The sequence below is a fragment of the Lissotriton vulgaris genome, chromosome 1_1, assembly GCF_964263255.1.
Source record: "Lissotriton vulgaris chromosome 1_1, aLisVul1.2, whole genome shotgun sequence".
In the NCBI taxonomy this organism is placed as follows: Eukaryota; Metazoa; Chordata; class Amphibia; order Caudata; family Salamandridae; genus Lissotriton; species Lissotriton vulgaris.
In genome coordinates this window covers 872330915-872352551 of record NC_141685.1, presented here as the reverse complement: position 1 = coordinate 872352551, position 21637 = coordinate 872330915, and positions in this window count along the sequence as shown.

The following is a 21637-nucleotide window of genomic DNA, read 5'->3' as shown; positions in this document are numbered from 1 at the left end:
GAATCACATTATTTTCCTATTAGCAGGGGCACCAGGCAAGGCTGCCCCTGTTCTCCTCTTCTTTTCGCCTTATTTATTGACCCTTTTTTATGCATGATAGAAAATTCACAGACTATCACTCCTATCACTGTCCATGGAATTGAATATAAGGCACTGGCATACGCCGATGATATTGTAATATTAACTGATAATGTCGCCCGATCATTTCCAGCATTGGAGTCTCTAGCAGCTCAATTTGGCTTAATTTCGGGCTATAAGTTAAATATTGCAAAGACCCAAATCTTACAATCTACCGCTATGCCAATCTCTCATCTTTCTACAATTACAGAGGCAACATATCTCGGTATTCAAATCTCCTCTGATGTGGATCAGATTCCAGATCTGAATTATTCTCCCATTATTGATTCTCTTCATAATAAGCTAGAACGGCTGGATCATTTACACCTTTCGTTGTTTGGCCGATGCAATATCCTTAAAATGATTGTCCTCCCTAAATTTTTATATCTTTTTAGATCCCTTCCATTGTTAATCCCTAGCCTAATTTTGATAAAAGCAGAAAGAATATGTCAACGATTTCTATGGTCATATCGCAAACCAAGGAGGGCGGCCAAGTGGACATGTCTCCCGCAGGATCGTGGGGGCTGGACTGTTCCGAACTTATGATATTATTATTGGGCAGCTATGATTCAACATTTTGCTTTTCCTCTATTAGGGCATATTCCTGAGCTTCCGGTACATATATCTCCATCAATATACTCAATATCATTGGGAGATACTACAAAAGGCGTATTAACTCGTATTCTTGAACCGAGCTATTTTAAAAAAAACAAATTTAAGGTACTGTGGGCTTTATTTTCGGTATGGCAAAAAGTCCGTCGCCATTTTCATATTCCCAAGATCAATTATTATACCCCATTAAATGCTTGTGGATTACTGCCAGTGATATTTCAAGAGGGGGTGGCAACTACTTGGATCTCTCTTGGTGTGAAGGAGATAGGCGATTTAGCTGATCTTGGGCAATTGGCTTCTTTTGCTTTTTTGAAAGAGAAATTTCACATGCAGTCCAATCATTTTTTCAAATATTTGCAACTGAGAAGTTATCTTGATAAAATATTTCCTCAAAATTTAACAATGTTTGAAAAAGTTACAATTGTTGAATCTATAAGACAGAAAGAAAAAATTGGTAGTCTATATCAGATTCTCCTATCGCAACTTCCTGATGATTTAGATGACCAAAATAACAAGTGGGCGGTTACATTTGGAGTACCTTCTATTGATTTAAAATTCCCATTGGTTTTAGCTAGGTCTGTTTTGGTTTCAGGTACTCTGCGTACGCAAAGCTATATGGCTATGTATAATCTTTATTATACGCCTGCAAAGCTTGTTAGATGGGGGGTTGTTAGTGGGGGTAAAGGGGCGTTTTGCGCAAGATGTAAATTTCATTCTGCAGATTCTGTTCATATGTTTTATAAATGTCCGGAGCTATCCTTGTTTATTAATCAAATTGAAACCTTTCTTACTCAGATTGTAGGAAGGTGGATATCTGACTATGGTTACCCCCAAACTTTTTGCCTGGTGTTTAGCTGGTTTTTGACTTAGTTGGCCTGGGATCCTGCTATTCAGGGCCCCAGACTGATTGCTCTCTCCTTAAAATGGACTCCATGTACCTTAGGTGCATAACCCAATTGGAATTGGTTCACCTTGTTGGCCCCTGTAACAGTGTACCATAGGTACCCAGGGCATAGGTGTTTCCAAGGCCTACCAGGGGCTGCAGCATGTATTGTGCCACCCCTGGCCTCCATATTTGACACAACTGGCTGATCACTCAGCTGGGGTAAGTTGGTGTAATCACCTCTTACTTAGATATAGTATCCCTATATCTAACCCTAAACTGGACACATATGTTCCTATCAGCCACTCCTATGGAAGGCCTCATCAATCCTGGAGGCAGAGTGCTTGGAAATATGTGAGATGGTGCTCTAGCATGAGCTGAGCCTGTCTGCAGCTGTCGGGAACCACTCCCTAAGCTGTTCCGGGATATTGCCATACCATATACTCTTAAGTGCATTATAATCCTCGCGGTTAAATGCTATCTTTGGTTTGGCTTTATCAAAACATGTCGAGTAAGGTGTCATACGAATTGGAATACTATCCCCTCGACAGTTCTGTCGACGGGGATAGCATTCCACCCTTCTAGAGGGACACGACATGTGTGTAGCCTTAACCCCGGTTAAAGTTAACCAGAGCCTCAGCATCACAAAATGGATGCTGCCACCACAAACACGAGTCTGGCCTCCTGCTGCTGACCGAAACTCAGCAGATGGTGGCCTGGACAAAGGGTTTCCTGCCTTGGGAGGTGCGAGCACCACCCCAGACAGGGTTTTGTGTATTGGGTAGGACAGGGCTGAATAGAATCAGACATGCCCGGGGCACACAAGGTGTCCCCGTGCATAGGCCAGTCCAAACCGGTCCTGGGACTTTCCAGACCCAGGCCTGGCGAGGAGCTGGACAAAGGAAAGGGGGTGTAACCGCCCCCTTCCTGGTTCCTCCCAGAGGAGGGACCTAGTAGGTGATCCACCCCTCAGATTGGGAATAAGAGTGGGCCATTGCACAGAGATCATCCTGAATCAACTTGAAATAAAGAAGAAGACTGGACTTTGACATTCTGCTGCTCAGAAGACTGAAGAGAATCTCCCTTGTGGCCTAGGAGTGGCCACCCTGTGAACACATATTTTTAAAGAACAAGGGAAACCCAAAAGGAATGCCACTAGGGTCCTTGGGCAGTAGTATATTTTACAGAACAGAGGACCCTAGTAATTAGAGATCAACTGAATGATAGACATATACTAAATAGTATATATGACTGCTGTCCAGCCGGACAGAGTTTTTTATTTTTCAATTTTTCAAATTAAGTGTGTAAGTATAACAGTTATACAAAAGTGGGCACAACCTGTGACCCACAAAGGACAAGACAAAACATATGACAAAACAATTATGTAAAAAGCGCACAAACGCGGTCTGTACTAGTAATCCATTTTACAGACAAGAATTAAATCATAGCAACCCATTGTTTAACACAATATGTGAATTGAAAAAAACATATGGTGCAATATGGTCGACGACGTTTCGATGCAATTTCTAAATGTATGCATCATCATCAGGACAAAAGCTGGTATGTCAGGTTTGTCTTGGAAGCTTAAAGCAATTTCATTAGCCCTATGGCAATTTACATAATATTAGATTAACATTTAGCCAGGACATGGAAGAAATGGAGAAAAAACATAAACAAAGAAATAATTAGAACATGACTAGGTATGAGTACATTTTACACGGTCTGCAAAGTGCACAGTGCTGTGGTGAAGTGGTAACCACTGTTTATAGTGACTATTTGGCACATGCTTGTGACCATTCAGGGATGAATTGGTGACAGGTTCCAGTTTCAAAGAGCGGACATTGTGGGGAGTATGTGGGTTTCGATAGATTATACTATAGCACATGCAAGGGAGAGATATGTAAATATCAGCGCAGTTTGGTATGGGCATGCTTGAGATCTGGCATATAAATCAATTAGCGATGAATTCATGGCAGCGTCGCAGTGAGAGAACTATTCAATCCAATGAGCTACAAACTATTAAAGCATGCAAAATGAACATGTGCTATTCGGCGCATTGACTTTGTAGATGCTTGGTGAACTGGCAAAGTGGACCAGCGGCGATTCGAAGTGTTTGCCCATATTTCAATTAGGAACGGCGCAGTGAAAGGAATTGTGACTGACCTAGAGCAAATTTATTTACAAGTTTTACCTTTACTGTGCATTATTGCATTCATGGGGGTACTCGGGCTTTCTGCCGTGGTAGTTTAGCTGTGAGAGCTAGAAGTTATCTACCGCAATGTCCCTGCGTGTGAGAACTTACTCACAGCGCCTTCGCCGGTGCAAACTAGGGGGAAAAATAACTTTAATTAGCCGAGGGAGCGTGGACAAGGGCGGGAGCGCCGTGAGCCATCGCTGCACTTACTTAGAATAATAAAGCAGTGCTCGTCATTGCGGCGGATCCAGCATCCATGATAGGGTTTATCTGGGGAAGCAGACGTAAAGCAGCAATTAGGGAGGCAGACCTTCCTCGCTAAGGGGTGTGGGGAGCGGGGGGGTTCGTGCATTACTTACATTTCAGGCATTGCTTGATAGCCGGTCAAGTGGGTTCTGGCGGGGATCGCTTCCTACCCGCTCGTGGAGCTTACTGGTAGTAATAAAGGACGGACTTGAAATGGTGGAAGGACTATAGCTAACGAGTCCCTTGGCTTTGGCGGCCATCTTAGAGAGGTCAATTTTCTCGGCTCTGAACATGAAGCCAGTGTGCAGGGAATATGCAGTAGTTAGACAAGGCGGAAAATGGCTCAATGAGCAGGCAATATGCATTGATTAGATGAAGCAAAAGGTGGCTTAATGGGGCCAACGTAATTCATATTGTCACAATTACTACCCTTATCGATCAAGCATTTTAAAAAAGGTGAAGGTGAAGTGACGTCCATCATAGAGTGGTGAAAGGGGAGTGGCCCAAGTGAAGTGAAGTGCTCTGTGACCATCTAAAATTATATCTCATTATACAACTTCTGACAAGAACATATTTACAAAATTTCTAACTCAATTGGCTTGAGCTTAAAGCAGAGAGGTCCAATCCTCAACCCTGTTGAGCCCCTTTCGGATACTGTCCGTACGTAGGATCCAGTGTAGCTCCTCCTTGTTTAGGATTTGTGAAATGTCTATTCCTCTTGGAGGAGCCTTGACCTGTGTGATTACAGTCCATGTTAATCTGACGAAACACACACTATCTAGCAGTGAGATTTCACTTTTAAGTAAAGGCCTCTCATTTGTCCCTACTGTACGCCCCAATTTTCTAGATGCCCAGACGGAACTCTTAAGATTCTTTCGCAAAGTTAGATTACATAGCTACTTTCTAATGAACCCCTGCCAACAGAAAGTCACCAATACCCCATTTAAACCTCCATCCAAGTTCTCGCCCACTAGCAATATGGTTCCACCTGAAATTCTCACTTTTGAGAAACTAGTTCTTAATGACCTCACTACATTGGAAAATAAAAAATCCTTTATCCCCTACAATATCACTGCCTCAGAGAAGAACGCCATATCTACCTTGAAGAACAACAAAGCATTGGTTATAAAGCCAGCCGACAAGGGAGGAGGTATTGTTATTCAGGAAATTGACCAATACAAACAGGAAATTCTACGCCAACTTGGTAACCGTGAACATTACAACAAATTACCACGCAATCCCACAGTCGAAATACAAAAAATGATAACCGTAGTCACTAATGAAGGCCTGGAAGCCGGCTTTCTATCTAAAAAAGAATACGACTTCCTTAACACAAAAGCCCCAAGAATCCCAGTAATATATTGTCTGCCAAAAATTCACAAAGACTCAGAACAACCACCAGGTCGACCTATAGTCTCTGGTTGCGGTTCAATCTTAGAACCATTAGGACACTACATTGATTACTTCATCAAACCCTTTGTCCCCACTACCTCCTGCTATATCAGAGACACAATGTCAATGATTAACCTCATAGAAGAGTACCCATTTGATCCCACGTCCAGCACAATGTGTACGCTGGATGTGGAATCACTTTACACTAATATTCCTCAATTCGAGTCCCTCCGCGTGATAGAGACAGTTCTGGACACACGCCCTAGGCCCCACAATGTTCCATCCAACTTCATTCTGCAGCTTTTAGAGATATGCCTAACTAAAAATTTCTTTTTGTTTGAGGGACAGTTCTATGAACAAGTCCGCGGCACGTCCATGGGGGCTATTTTTGCCCCCAACTTGGCCATTTTATACATGGACCATATTGAGAATCACGCCATCCTAGACGCATCAAACCCCTTCCACAATGGCATAGCCTTGTGGAAGAGGTATATTGATGACATCTTTATGATCTGGTCAGACTCAGAGACCTCTTTAAACCAATTCACTCACTGGCTCAACAACAATAGTGGAGGACTTAAGTATACTATGTCCACCAGCAAGGAATCCTTACCCTTTCTTGATATTGAAATAAAACACTGTGAAGGACGACTAATAACATGTCTCCACCGTAAACCCACAGAAAGGAACACTTTACTGGACTATAAGAGTCACCACCCCCGTGCTCTTAAAGATTCCTTACCCTATTCACAGTTCCTCCGTATACGGAGGAATTTTTACTACAAACAGGACTATTTCGCAGAAGCAAAAACACTGAGTCAAAAGTTGAGACACAGAGGCTACCCACGCAAATTGGTGCGTCGGGCATTGAAAAGGGCATGGTCCCAGGGATACCCTACTAGAACCCCACCCCAAGAATGCTCATGAGAAGATTACCTGTGTGACCACATTCTCTCCCGCATCTAATGCCATAAAAAAGAGTGTCTTAAAGCACTGGCCAGTTCTAAATGCTGGTATCCTTAACTTGGACCGACCCATGTTTGCGTTCAAAAGAGCCAAGAACATAAAAGATCATTTGGTTTGTGCCTCGCTTCCCCAACCCGACACAAGAAATACTCTAAATGACTTATGGAACCTACCCACTTTGAAAGGCCATGTAAAATGCGGACAGTGTATCTCATGTGAAACAACAATAGAAGGACAAATATTCACTTACGGCACAATTAAATATATGAGACATCACTTTACAAACTGTAATTCACAGAATGTGGTGTATGCAATTATTTGTCCGTGCATGTTGATATATATAGGACAGACCAGCCAGAAGATCAAGCTTCGTATGGGACAACATAGAAGTCGAATCCGATGCCAAACTGCCAACGCACCGCTGGTGGAACATTTCAAAGACAAAGGGCACTCGGAAAACGACTTTACATGGACTGTAATCACACAGGTCAAGGCTCCTCCAAGAGGAATAGACATTTCACAAATCCTAAACAAGGAGGAGCTACACTGGATCCTACGTACAGACAGTATCCGAAAGGGGCTCAACAGGGTTGAGGATTGGACCTCTCTGCTTTAAGCTCAAGCCAATTGAGTTAGAAATTTTGTAAATATGTTCTTGTCAGAAGTTGTATAATGAGATATAATTTTAGATGGTCACAGAGCACTTCACTTCACTTGGGCCACTCCCCTTTCACCACTCTATGATGGACGTCACTTCACCTTCACCTTTTTTAAAATGCTTGATCGATAAGGGTAGTAATTGTGACAATATGAATTACGTTGGCCCCATTGAGCCACCTTTTGCTTCATCTAATCAATGCATATTGCCTGCTCATTGAGCCATTTTCCGCCTTGTCTAACTACTGCATATTCCCTGCACACTGGCTTCATGTTCAGAGCCGAGAAAATTGACCTCTCAAAGATGGCCGCCAAAGCCAAGGGACTCGTTAGCTATAGTCCTTCCACCATTTCAAGTCCGTCCTTTATTACTACCAGTAAGCTCCACGAGCGGGTAGGAAGCGATCTCCGCCAGAACCCACTTGACCGGCTATCAAGCAATGCCTGAAATGTAAGTAATGCACGAACCCCCCCGCTCCCCACACCCCTTAGCGAGGAAGGTCTGCCTCCCTAATTGCTGCTTTACGTCTGCTTCCCCAGATAAACCCTATCATGGATGCTGGATCCGCCGCAATGACAAGCACTGCTTTATTATTCTAAGTAAGTGCAGCGATGGCTCACGGCGCTCCCGCCCTTGTCCACGCTCCCTCGGCTAATTAAAGTTATTTTTCCCCCTAGTTTGCACCGGCGAAGGCGCTGTGAGTAAGTTCTCACACGCAGGGACATTGCGGTAGATAACTTCTAGCTCTCACAGCTAAACTACCACGGCAGAAAGCCCGAGTACCCCCATGAATGCAATAATGCACAGTAAAGGTAAAACTTGTAAATAAATTTGCTCTAGGTCAGTCACAATTCCTTTCACTGCGCCGTTCCTAATTGAAATATGGGCAAACACTTCGAATCGCCGCTGGTCCACTTTGCCAGTTCACCAAGCATCTACAAAGTCAATGCGCTGAATAGCACATGTTCATTTTGCATGCTTTAATAGTTTGTAGCTCATTGGATTGAATAGTTCTCTCACTGCGACGCTGCCATGAATTCATCGCTAATTGATTTATATGCCAGATCTCAAGCATGCCCATACCAAACTGCGCTGATATTTACATATCTCTCCCTTGCATGTGCTATAGTATAATCTATCGAAACCCACATACTCCCCACAATGTCCGCTCTTTGAAACTGGAACCTGTCACCAATTCATCCCTGAATGGTCACAAGCATGTGCCAAATAGTCACTATAAACAGTGTTTACCACTTCACCACAGCACTGTGCACTTTGCAGACCGTGTAAAATGTACTCATACCTAGTCATGTTCTAATTATTTCTTTGTTTATGTTTTTTCTCCATTTCTTCCATGTCCTGGCTAAATGTTAATCTAATATTATGTAAATTGCCATAGGGCTAATGAAATTGCTTTAAGCTTCCAAGACAAACCTGACATACCAGCTTTTGTCCTGATGATGATGCATACATTTAGAAATTGCATCGAAACGTCGTCGACCATATTGCACCATATGTTTTTTTCAATTCACATATTGTGTTAAACAATGGGTTGCTATGATTTAATTCTTGTCTGTAAAATGGATTACTAGTACAGACCGCGTTTGTGCGCTTTTTACATAATTGTTTTGTCATATGTTTTGTCTTGTCCTTTGTGGGTCACAGGTTGTGCCCACTTTTGTATAACTGTTATACTTACACACTTAATTTGAAAAATTGAAAAATAAAAAACTCTGTCCGGCTGGACAGCAGTCATATATACTATTTAGTATATGTCTATCATTCAGTTGATCTCTAATTACTAGGGTCCTCTGTTCTGTAAAATACCCTGTGAACACAGGCACCAACCAGCAACTCGACGTCTGCTTTGCCGCCGCCTCCCGCCGGAGCCCGAGCCCAGAGCCCAACAAGACCCAGACTCCCAGACCTCTCAGAGCCCGATCCACAGTCCCTGCAAAGAAGGGACCCGTGGAGGCACCGAGTGACGTGGGACCGGACATCTTGGAAGACACTCGAAAAGCTGACTGCGCAGCATCTGAGGCATCCTCGATGTTGTGCTTTGGGGACTGAGAACCCCTACCATCGAGCGGCCCTTGCACCGAAGATCAGCCCCCCAGCATCTCCACGATCTGCGTTGGGCCCTTTTGCATTGTGCCACTCGACGCGCCATCCTGGCCACTAGCCACGTGGTCAGCGGCCATCTTGGCGACGAAACCGATGAACTACACAGCGGGTCTGGTTGCTCCAGACTTGCCCAAGCTCCTGTGAAAATGAGTGCTCGCTCTGACCTTGCTGGTCCGAGTGTTAAGCATCTTTCGATTCCTGCGTGGCTTGCATTAGCCAAGGCCTGTTTGCTCCGATCAGGTCGCCGACACCGCCAACAGTGAGAAGCCTGCGTGGAACAGCTCATGACCGACTCCTGGACGTCCTCGACCCCTGGTGTCCACGTGGCTGCAGAGAGAAGCTACATGACAACGCCTGTTTGCACCCAACATCGCCTGGTTCCAATCTGGTTCCACGGTAGTCACTGGCTAGTGACTTTGAACATTGTCCCCTCTGCTTTCAGGTCTTCACAACTTCAGATCCACCCTTGGATCCACCGGAACTCTTCACATCGAGCCGCCTGCAGCATCCTCAGCTCCAAGCACCATCGACCAGCGTGACGAAACCCGACACTACTTCGACCCTGTGCACCCGCTTCCTGTGGGTGAGGTAACTCAGCTCCGCCGGTGTTCCTACACTGGTACACATCTCAAGGGCCTGTGTCTTAAGTTTCAGCATTCTAGGTCACTCGGAAGGTTCCTAACTAACTAACTTTGTACTTTTTACGCACCATAGACTTTACATTGGAAAGTGCGTGCACTTTGAACACTGCACCCGAGTCCCGCGGGCCTTTCCCGACTTAGTTACTGCTAGTCTCGAATAGCTCCAGCGATTCCCAAGGCCCTAGGCCTGTTTCCGTTCTGATTGGTATCTCTTATACCACTTTCTTAGTATATGGTTTAGGTGGCCCCTAGGGCTCATCCATATTGTGCAACTTTTGTGTATTTTAAACTGTCTTGTGATTTAATGCTTGTGCTTCTGTGCTCATAAAGAGTCCAGGGGATTTTATAGTTAATAAATCAATATATATTTTCAATATATATCTGTGTGGTGTCCCTTTCATTTGGTATTCAAGGGGGTTGTGTATGGTATTACAGCTGGCTTCACATGCCTTTCAGAGTTTAGCCTAAGACTGCTTTGTCCACGTTACCACTAGGATAACTGGTCTACAAGGTTGAATTACAGCCAATCATCATAAGGGTTGCTTGGCATGGTACAAAGTGATCACTAGAATTAGTGAGCATTATATACCAGGCCAACTTCTCACATTGGTGAGCAGCGGATTGGGATCTGAGCTTGCTGTTGTTTTACCATTACAATCTTTGAGATTATCATTTGAAAGATCATACAGGTACCTGCTAGGTACATATAAAAGAAGACTAGTATACTTAAGTTCTACTGAACTTAGTTGTTGTAGAGCAAAGGGAGTAGCACACCCTGACTACAACTACTAGATAGGTTTAGTAGGTAAACACCAGTGTAGGTAGATTGCAACACATCCACCCACACTAGAGCAATGTCTGGAGCAGAGGGTTCCACTGGGAACATCCCTGTTGAGAGTGACCCTCCAAGGGCACCATCCAAATTTGCTATTTTTTCCTTTATGGAATTAAGACAGCTTTGTGTCTTAAGGGGTCTGAGGACAGGGCCTTCCCCTACCACAGACCACCTTAGAGAGATCTTGGATCAGTCTGAGACTCTAAAGACCTCTAAGGCAGACCCCACAGGGAATGCTGAAGGAGGCCATCCTTCAGAGGATGACACTGTAGACACCCCTGTCCCTATCATCCTGGTAGATGAGGAAGCCCCCATCACTGGAGCTCCTCAGGTAGATGAGGAGGAAGAGGAAGAGGAAGAAGAGGAGGAGGGGGGAAGCAGTGAGTCAGATGATGACAGAAATAGTCAGGTGCTGGTCAGTAGACTGAACCAGGCTAACTTAAGCCTATTTGGGACTGAATCTGGTAACAACCCATTCAGACCCCCAGGTGGACTTAACCAGAAGCCTAGGAGGAGAAGGACTCAGTCAGGTGACTCTAACAACTCCCATGCTTCTAGAGGTTCTCATGGTCACTCCAGAAGGGAGATGACTAGCCCTCAGAGAAGGGAACATGAGGCCAAAATGAGAGAGGCTGAATTGAGGATCCAGAGACAAGAATTAGAAGTTGCCCTGGCCCAAGAGAAACTTGCTAGAGCAAGACAGCCTAGAGAGAGTGGATTAGGATCCACTGGTGGCAGCACTATCCAGAAGGATAAAGACAGGTCCTATGATACAAGAAACCTGAGTAAGATTGTGCCCCCCTACAAAGCTGGGGATGATATCCACAAATGGATGACTGCACTTGAGAGAGCCTGCATGGTACAGCAGATCCCTCAAGAGCAGTGGGCAGCAATCTTGTGGCTCTCCTTTGAAGGTAGAGGCAGAGACAGACTCCTCACAGTTAGTGATGGGGATTCTAGAAACTACCTGGTCCTGAAGAGTGCTCTGATTGATGGGTTGGGCTTAACCACTGAACAGTACAGGTTAATGTTCAGAGACACCCAGAAGACACAGACCCAGGACTGGTCTGAATTTGTTGAATGTGCCACTAAGGCTCTGGAGGGCTGGTTGCTGGGAAGTAAGGTTACTGACTATACATGATTGTATAATTTAATTATGAGAGAGCAAATCTTAAGTAATTGTCAAAATCAGCTTCTACATCAGCACCTGGTTGACTCTGATCTGACCTCCCCACAAGAATTGGGTAGGAGGGCAGACAAATGGGTCAGAACCAGGATCAGGCCTAAGAACCAGGGTGGTGACCAAAAGAAAGAGACTACCAAGCCTCAAGAGAAGGGTGGGGATAAAAGTAAGGAAAAGACTTCCCCAGGGCCCCAAAACTCCAAGAATGGGGGTGGGTCCCAAGACACTTCTACAACCCAGAAAAAGCCTTATTGTCATACCTGTAAACAGGTGGGGCATTACAAAACAGATAGCTGTTGTCCCAAGATTGGCAATAAAGAGAATATACCTCCAGGTAAGGCTCCAACACCTCCTGTCACTGTTAGCAGTGGTCCCCCAGGTGGTGGGAGCACCCCCAAGAATTTGGGTGGGTTTACTTTTGGAGGACAGGTGGACTCTGGCCTATCCAGGTCCCCTAACTCAGATACTCTTGTCTATGAGACTGGCATGGGGTTTGCCAATTTCACTGCTTGCCCAACCACTTTGAGCAAGTATAGACAGGAGCCCCTCATCAATGGTTTGAAAGTTGAGGCCTTCAGAGACACAGGGGCTAGCATCACCATGGTGGCTGAATGTCTAGTCCCCTCAAGGCAACTTTTACCTGATGCCAAATATCAGGTGACAAACATTGATGGCATAGAAACCAATCATCCCATGGCAGTAGTCAATCTTAGCTGGGGAGGTGTCACTGGCCCAAAGAGAGTGGCAGTGTCAGCAAACTTGCCTGTAGATTGCCTACTGGGTAATGATTTGGAAATCTCAGCCTGGGCTGAGGTTGAACAGCAAACCCATTCTAGAATGGTAAATCTCCATGGAAAGGTTAGTGGGGCTGTGATGGCTACAGCCCCAATCCAAGATGTCCTTCCTGAAAAGGTTGGGAGGGCTGAGCAAACCTCAGCCCCATCTTTAACCAACTTCCCTCCTGAAAAGAGTAGCAGGGCTGTGATGGTAACAGCCCATACCCAAACTGAGTCTCCTCCTGAAAAGGTTGGTGGGGCTGTGATGGCCACAGCCCAAACTCAAACTGATACATGGGTAGTGAAGCCTGAAATGATGGATCACTCAACCCAAACAGAGAGCATTGAGGAGGAAGAGAAATCTCCCTCCCACCAGACTTTAGGAAAAGATCAGCCTCCTCAGGGAACTGATCTTACCCCTGATGAAGGAACTGTCCCAGAGGTTGTTAGGCCTTGTCTGACAGAGCCTCTGATGGCAGTGGACCCTTCTCAGGTGGGACCCAGTCTGGAGCAGGTAACCTGCCCCTCTCTACCTTGCCTTACTCAGCCCAGGGCTGCAGAGGACAAGAAGGACAGTGAGACCCAAAGGGCCCCCTGTCAAATAAAGCACCCCCATCAACAGATTAGGGGCACCGAAACTAGTAGCCCTAGTGAGGTGCAAACTTTAAAAACTCCTGAGGGATCCCCCTTAAAAGTAGTTAGGGACCTCCCCGAGATGGATATTGTTGGGCACAGCCAAACCTGGGACCCTAAGGGCCCAAACCTGAACTGTCCCTCCAGTAAGCCAAACAGAGGGACTCAGCCTCCAGCTTTAGGTAGCCAGAGGTTGACCCTGAGAGCACAATGCAACCCAGTCAGAGAAAGAAAGGCACACATGGTGGAGAGTGATTGGAGGAAGCTGAGCCCTACAGAGGAAACTCACTTCAGTACTCCATCCCAACACCAGCCTTTGACTTTGCAAAGACACACCACAGGTAGAGATTCCGTATGGTGGAGACCCTCAGATACCCTTAGGGTGAGGGATTGCTTAGTGGACCATGAGACAGGGGGTTACCAAGCCAGAGCTGGTACTTCCTTATATGGCCACTTAGGCAATATAGGCTTACCTGGACAAGGATAGCCTTATCTCCTTTCGTTTGGGGGGGGGGGGGGTTATGTAGGAAGGTGGATATCTGACTATGGTTACCCCCAAACTTTTTGCCTGGTGTTTAGCTGGTTTTTGACTTAGTTGGCCTGGGATCCTGCTATTCAGGGCCCCAGGCTGATTGCTCTCTCCTTAAAATGGACTCCATGTACCTTAGGTGCATAACCCAATTGGAATTGGTTCACCTTGTTGGCCCCTGTAACAGTGTACCATAGGTACCCAGGGCATAGGTGTTTCCAAGGCCTACCAGGGGCTGCAGCATGTATTGTGCCACCCCTGGCCTGGCCTCCATATTTGACACAACGGGCTGATCACTCAGCTGGGGTAAGTTGGTATAATCACCTCTTACTTAGATATAGTATCCCTATATCTAACCCTAAACTGGACACATATGTTCCTATCAGCCACTCCTATGGAAGGCCTCATCAATCCTGGAGGCAGAGTGCTTGGAAATATGTGAGATGGTGCTCTAGCATGAGCTGAGCCTGTCTGCAGCTGTCGGGAACCACTCCCTAAGCTGTTCCGGGATATTGCCATACCATATACTCTTAAGTGCATTATAATCCTCGCGGTTAAATGCTATCTTTGGTTTGGCTTTATCAAAACATGTCGAGTAAGGTGTCATACGAATTGGAATACTATCCCCTCGACAGTTCTGTCGACGGGGATAGCATTCCACCCTTCTAGAGGGACACGACATGTGTGTAGCCTTAACCCCGGTTAAAGTAAACCAGAGCCTCAGCATCACAAAATGGATGCTGCCACCACAGACACGAGTCTGGCCTCCTGCTGCTGACCGAAACTCGGCAGATGGTGGCCTGGACAAAGGGTTTCCTGCCTTGGGAGGTGCGAGGACCACCCCAGACAGGGTTTTGTGTATTGGGTAGGACAGGGCTGAATAGAATCAGACATGCCCGGGGCACACAAGGTGTCCCCGTGCATAGGCCAGTCCAAACCGGTCCTGGGACTTTCCAGACCCAGGCCTGGCGAGGAGCTGGACAAAGGAAAGGGGGTGTAACCGCCCCCCTTCCTGGCTCCTCCCAGAGGAGGGACCTAGTAGGTGATCCACCCCTCAGATTGGGAATAAGAGTGGGAGCAGTGCCATTGCACAGAGATCATCCTGAATCAACTTGAAATAAAGAAGAAGACTGGACTTCGACATTCTGCTGCTCAGAAGACTGAAGAGAATCTCCCTTGTGGCCTAGGAGTGGCCACCCTGTGAACACAGGCACCAACCAGCAACTCGACGTCTGCTTTGCCGCCGCCTCCCGTCTCCCGCCGGAGCCCAGAGCCCAACAAGACCCAGACTCCCAGACTTCTCAGAGCCCGATCCACAGTCCCTGCAAAGAAGGGACCCGTGGAGGCCCCGAGTGACGTGGGACCGGACATCTTGGAAGACCCTCGAAAAGCTGACTGCGCAGCATCTGAGGCATCCTCGATGTTGTGCTTCGGGGACTGAGAACCCCCACTATCGAGCGGCCCTTGCACCGAAGATCAGCCCCCCAGCATCTCCACGATCTGCGTGGGGCCCTTTTGCATTGTGCCACTCGACGCGCCATCCCGGCCACTAGCCACGTGGTCAGCGGCCATCTTGGCGACGAAACCGACAAACTACACAGCGGGTCTGGTTGCTCCAGACTTGCCCAAGCTCCTGTGAAAAGGAGCACTCGCTCTGACCTTGCTGGTCCGAGTGTTAACCATCTTTTGATTCCTGCGTGGCTTGCATTAGCCAAGGCCTGTTTGCTCCGATCAGATCGCCGACACCGCCAACAGCGAGAAGCCTGCGTGGGACAGCTTGTGACCGACTCCTGGATGTCCTTGACCCCCGGTGTACACGTGGCTGCAGAGAGAAGCTACACGACAACGCCTGTTTGCACCCGACATCGCCTGGTTCCAATCTGGTTCCATGGTAGTCACTGGCTAGTGACTTTGAACATTGTCCCCTCTGCTTTCAGGTCTTCACAACTTCAGATCCACCCTTGGATCCACCGGAACTCTTCACATCGAGCCGCCTGCAGCATCCTCAGCTCCAAGCACCATCGACCAGCGTGACGAAACCCGACACTACTTCGACCCTGTGCACCCGCTTCCTGTGGGTTAGGTAACTCAGCTCCGCCGGTGTTCCTACACTGGTACACATCTCAAGGGCCTGTGTCTTAAGTTTCAGCGTTCTAGGTCACTCGGAAGGTTCCTAACTAACTAACTTTGTACTTTTTACGGACCATAGACTTTACATTGGAAAGTGCGTGCACTTTGAACACTGCACCCGAGTCCCGCGGGCCTTTCCCGACTTAGTTACTGCTAGTCTCGAATAGCTCCAATGATTCCCAAGGCCCTAGGCCTGTTTCCGTTCTGATTGGTATCTCTTATACCACTTTCTTAGTATATGGTTTAGGTGGCCCCTAGGGCTCATCCATATTGTGCCACTTTTGTGTATTTTAAACTGTCTTGTGATTTAACGCTTGTGCTTCTGTGCTCATAAAGAGTCCAGGGGATTTTATAGTTAATAAATCAATATATATTTTCAATATATATCTGTGTGGTGTCCCTTTCATTTGGTATTCAAGGGGGTTGTGTATGGTATTACAGCTGGCTTCACATGCCTTTCAGAGTTTAGCCTAAGACTGCTTTGTCCACGTTACCACTAGGATAACTGGTCTAAAAGGTTGAATTACAACCAATCATCATAAGGGTTGCTTGGCATGGTACAAAGTGATCACTAGAATTAGTGAGCATTATATACCAGGCCAACTTCTCACACAGATAACTCAAACTTCTGTTAAAATTTCAGCGGAAATGGTAATTACTGGTTATGAATACTCTACGGCTCTTGAAAAAACGAGACATTTGCAATCGTTTCTGTTTATCGCTATGGCTATGATCAGACTCTGTATTACATCACTTTGGATAAATCCTCAACCCCCTACTTTTTGTCATTGGAAGACCAGGATGTTGGCATGGTTTAAACTAGAGACTTCTGTGCAGGCTTTTAGAGGAAAGAAAAGACGTTTAACTGCTTCCAAGAACTGGGCACCTTTTGAAAAATGGTTGGCGACTTAAATAATAATGTTCTTTAATAATTATTGTATAATTTCTTCTTATGTACAATTATGTATGATTTATCTTTGTTTGCTTTAATCTGTCTCCCACCACCATGGGTGCAAATGGGGAAAAAAATTAATAAATAAAATTAAAAAAAAAAAAGCAAAGTATGTTTGTGTAGTGTAGCAATAGTACTTATACTTTGGATAGGACTAACAATAGCTATTCCTTACATGATGAGTAAAGACACAAACCTGTACCCTACTAATCAATTGCCAAAAGAGACAGAAGTGCTACAAACGAAAGATACACCACAAAGAGTAGATACACAAGAGAGAGCACTTAGCCTTAGGCAAACTAAAATGGACTTAGAAGCACCAGATGAGGAAGGACTGCATTATAATAGAATCAAAAACAGAACTCATTTAAATGTATTTGCAAACCTGTTAGTACACTATGTAGAAGCAATGGAAATAGAAGACTACTATGTCTGTATGAAATTGCCTACTTCAGTAGCTGAAAGTGTGATGTACCACCACTTGCCGCTAACATATGGAATTTCCTGTAGTGTTTCAGCTAGCTCATTTTACAAGAAAGGACCTTTACAGTATTATTATTCCAACTTAGATGTGATATTTTCTGAACTTCCTGTACGTAGAAACCTAAACCCTGTCCATACTACTAGAGATGTAGCACGCTATATGAGTGAATATGTTCTAACTGTAGGAAAAATAGATATAGATGACGCACACAAGAATAACTTAACATGTTTATTACACGAAAAGGAGAAGATATTTCTGAATATGGTAGAGAAAAGAAGAGAGAGTTTCCAAAGAAAAGCAAATGACAAGAATCAGAAAATCCCTAAATGGGCTGAAAGTATAGGGAGCACCTCAATGGTGGAGCTAATGCTGCTATGTTGCTGGATTTCGAAAAGAAGGGGAAACTCTGTCTTCACAGAGAAAAGACTAGTTATTATAACAATGTATTCATTGGTTCCAGTAAATGTGAACACAATTACAAGGTAATTGGGGGTAGGGGTTTTAAAGATGGGTCAGAACCTGTGTTTCCCAGAATTTATTATATATGTGGGAACAAGGCTTATTTCAAATTACCAGACCATTGGTATGGGAGCTGTTATTTTGGTATTGTCTTCCCAAAGATATACCATGTGGATAAAATCACTGGAAGCAATGAAGAAACTAATGAATTAATACGTAGCAAAAGAGAAAGTGTTGGAGAAATAGTAGGTGATATATTTAGTGCATTGATACCTACAGTGGGAGTGGCTGTGAATACACACAGAATCTGCAAATTGTCAACAATAGTAGATCGAAGACACGTGGAGGCAGCACCAAATTCAAAGTAATTTTCAGAGGCGATGAATAGTGTAAAAAATATATTTTTCTTTATTAATTTTTTCTTTTGAAGGTGCACAAGACAGCCAACGCGTTTCGCTCCCCAAACTTGGTAGCTTCGTCAGGGCTGAAACCAATGTGAAACATATAAAAACATTAATAGTACATACAAACATTTATAAAAATACAAGACATAAAATGCAACATTAAAAACAGTTTGTATAACAAATATGGAAAGAGATGGCACTTGAGATAAACATCAGAAAAAAATCCCATACATGTATGGAGATAAAACAGTCATGAAAAATGACACCCTACCATCACATAACATGACTACATAAGTCAACCATTTGGAAGATAGGCCGCAATGGAAAAGAAAAAATAGAAGGAAGGAATAATAAAGGAAGGCAATCAGGGTGAAGGAAAAAAGTCAGAAAAAGAAAGAAAGACAAGTACTGTTGGGAATTTACAAGACATTGCAACAAGTGACAAAAAAAGAAGTAATCAGAAAGTCTCACCAAGGTTAAGTGAGCTGAAACCTATGTAGGTTTTCAGGTCAGATAGTGTAACTTGATAGGCGCTGTATATAGATATTTTGGCTTGAAAGAAATCCTGTTGGGCAAAGATATTGCTCTTTAAGTTAAAAAACAAAAGAAACATATACAGATATCAGGGACTATTCAGTAACAAGTGAAGAAGACATAATATGAAACATAAGGTACAAAACCTCACCGGAAGAAAAGAGGAAGAAATGACTAATTTCTCCACTTGTAAGTCCAAAGAGCGTCAAGGGGGCCGTGGTAATGACAGTCAAATAGTGTGCAGATACCTGTAGACGTCACCTGAAAAGTAAAAAAGACGTACTAAAGGCCCACAACTCAGTATAGAAAAATATGGCTGGATTAAAAAGCGATACAGCTAACCAAAATACCATATAACGTGTGCCCGTAGCCCACACTATAGTCTCTAAGGGATCAATCTTGTCAGAACATCACAGTTTGAAAACAGGCAAGCATCACGTCATTGAAAAGGTAGGTCCACACTATAGTCTCTAAAGGATCAATCTTGTCAGAACATCACAGTTTGAAAACAGGCAAGCATCACGTCATTGAAAAAGTAGGTCCAAGATAGCAATAGAGACTCACGGTCCCAAAGATAGTCAAAGGAAACTAAGTCTTAAAAATGATATACTATAATTGGTAAAAACTTATTAAAAATCAATTTGAGAAATTGTTTTCAGTGCTTCTTTATAACTTACATGTATTTCATATTCATATAGGCTAGTATAAATGTCGTCACAGTGATAAGCCGTCCTTGATAAGCTGCACAATTTAATGGGTCTGAAACAAAAATACCATTGGAAAATTATCACACACTAACCATGTAGACCAACATGATACAGGCGTCAGTTAACTAAGAAAGACATGTATCAAACCGTCAATTGGACAAACAGCTCAGTAGAAATGGCATGAAAAAAAGGGGGCAATATTTTTCACACTTAGATCAAGGTAGTCACCATAAGAAAAGACAAACACAGATACCATCCCCGAAAAATAATCCAGGGTAGATGTCAAAGCCTCAGCGTGTGTGCAAAGGTGATTTTAAACTTGAAGAAGAAAGGAGGAATCCCTTCCATTCTGATTGTATTTTAAGTACACAAACAGGGACCCCGACCCGATTTACAAAAAAGGGCTCCTTGTTGAATTGAGAATAACCAATATATCGAAAAACGAGTGTGTCAGTAGGTAAAAAATCACACACCGAGTTTACCAAACATTAGATTTAAAGTCAGTAGTAGATCGGTTGTCAACTGACACTGCTGGAGGTTTCTTGATGGGCAATACCGAATTGGTTGCGATCAGATCCATGGTTTTACAAAATCGACTTGCTCTTGACACATTATTGGCAAAAGAGGGCGGAGTCTGTAGAATGTTGAAAGCGCAACATTGTTGCACTTATATTCCAGACAAAAGTGTTGAAATTAAGAGGTATGTGAGAAACATCACTAATTTGGAAAAGGAGCTTAAACCACTGGAGGTTGAGAGTGCATGGAAGAGGCTTACTGATAGTCTCTCCTCTGTAGGTAGTTGGTTTTCTAATTAAGGTAAAAGTCTTGTGAGTAAAATACTGATGCCAATGGCGGGAATAGGTTTATTAGTTTCAGGAATAATAATTTGTTGCAAATGTCGAAAACATAAAAAGAAATATGCCATGAATAAGCGAGGAGTAAAAAGAAATATTGAAGAACTTGAATTAGAAGAATTAAATAGCCAGATATACAAGAAGATGAAAAATTCTCATCATAATAATAATGAGAAAAAGCAGAATAGAAAGTTTGAAGAGATTGAAATGTGAGAAGTTGGCATCTGTTTCATTAATTGGTGATGATATAAAATATCATCAAAGAGGGGATTGATGGAGCAAGGATTCGCATGAGAAGTGACTTGCTTGTAATCATGAACCTCGAATAACCCTAAATATGTAATCAACATGTTTGTCTTACTAATTTACCCTCCTTTCCTCTATATTGGGTATCCGAGTGAAGCTTGCTTATGTGTTCTCTAATCCTAATACGCTTGCATTTAAGATGGCTGCTGCTACGCGGGAATTTCTACTGCGCATGCGTCTGTCATACCCACGTGACATGACGTACTCGCAGCTTTGGAGGGAAGTCTGTCGCATCTGCGCACTAGTGTTAATATGGCTGTTCTGTGTTCTCACATGCGAGAGGCTTGCACTGCTGCCTTTGCTAAGCTGTTCGTTCTGCCTAATCCTAATGCTATAGTTTATTATAAAGTAATGGGTACAGTGTAGAAATTCATGGTATACAGTGTATTCATTTATTCTGTGTTCTAAAACTGTTTCTTTTCCATTTCATGTTACACTTTGAAAACTGGCCTGTCTAGTAACGCTGTACTCCATCTTTGTTGAAACTGCGACTGCGCGAGAATCGCAAGTCTCCGGAGCAGTGACCTTTGGACTATTGCCAAGGAGCTGACTGACTAGAAGATGCTCCTGAGAAACTGTCCCAATGAACTCTAAGTTGTATACATTGTTATTGTCAATAGAACATCCATTGTTAGGAAGAAGAAATCGACATGAGAACCTGAATTTGATGGGCGTGGACATAAATTTGAATAAGCAGACGGAAAAAGTCGAAGATTTAGGTGGCGTGATGAACTGTCCTCCTCATTTGTCCAATCAAAATTGGGGATCCTTACACTTGCAACATTTGGGGGGGTGGTACACTGACCTGGAAAACAGTATAACTAGCGTAGGTTTAGCTAGAGAAATTGTCCGACTTGTCCGAATAGCTGACCTGTCACTGACCCAACGCACTCAATAGGTGACTAAGAGCAGAGAGCTGCGGAGCACTCTGCCGGGAGGTTCGAGAACCCAATCGGGGTTCTGGGAAGTTGAAGCGCTGGCGAAGCACTTTGCTGGTGAAAGCTGTAACCCAATCGGG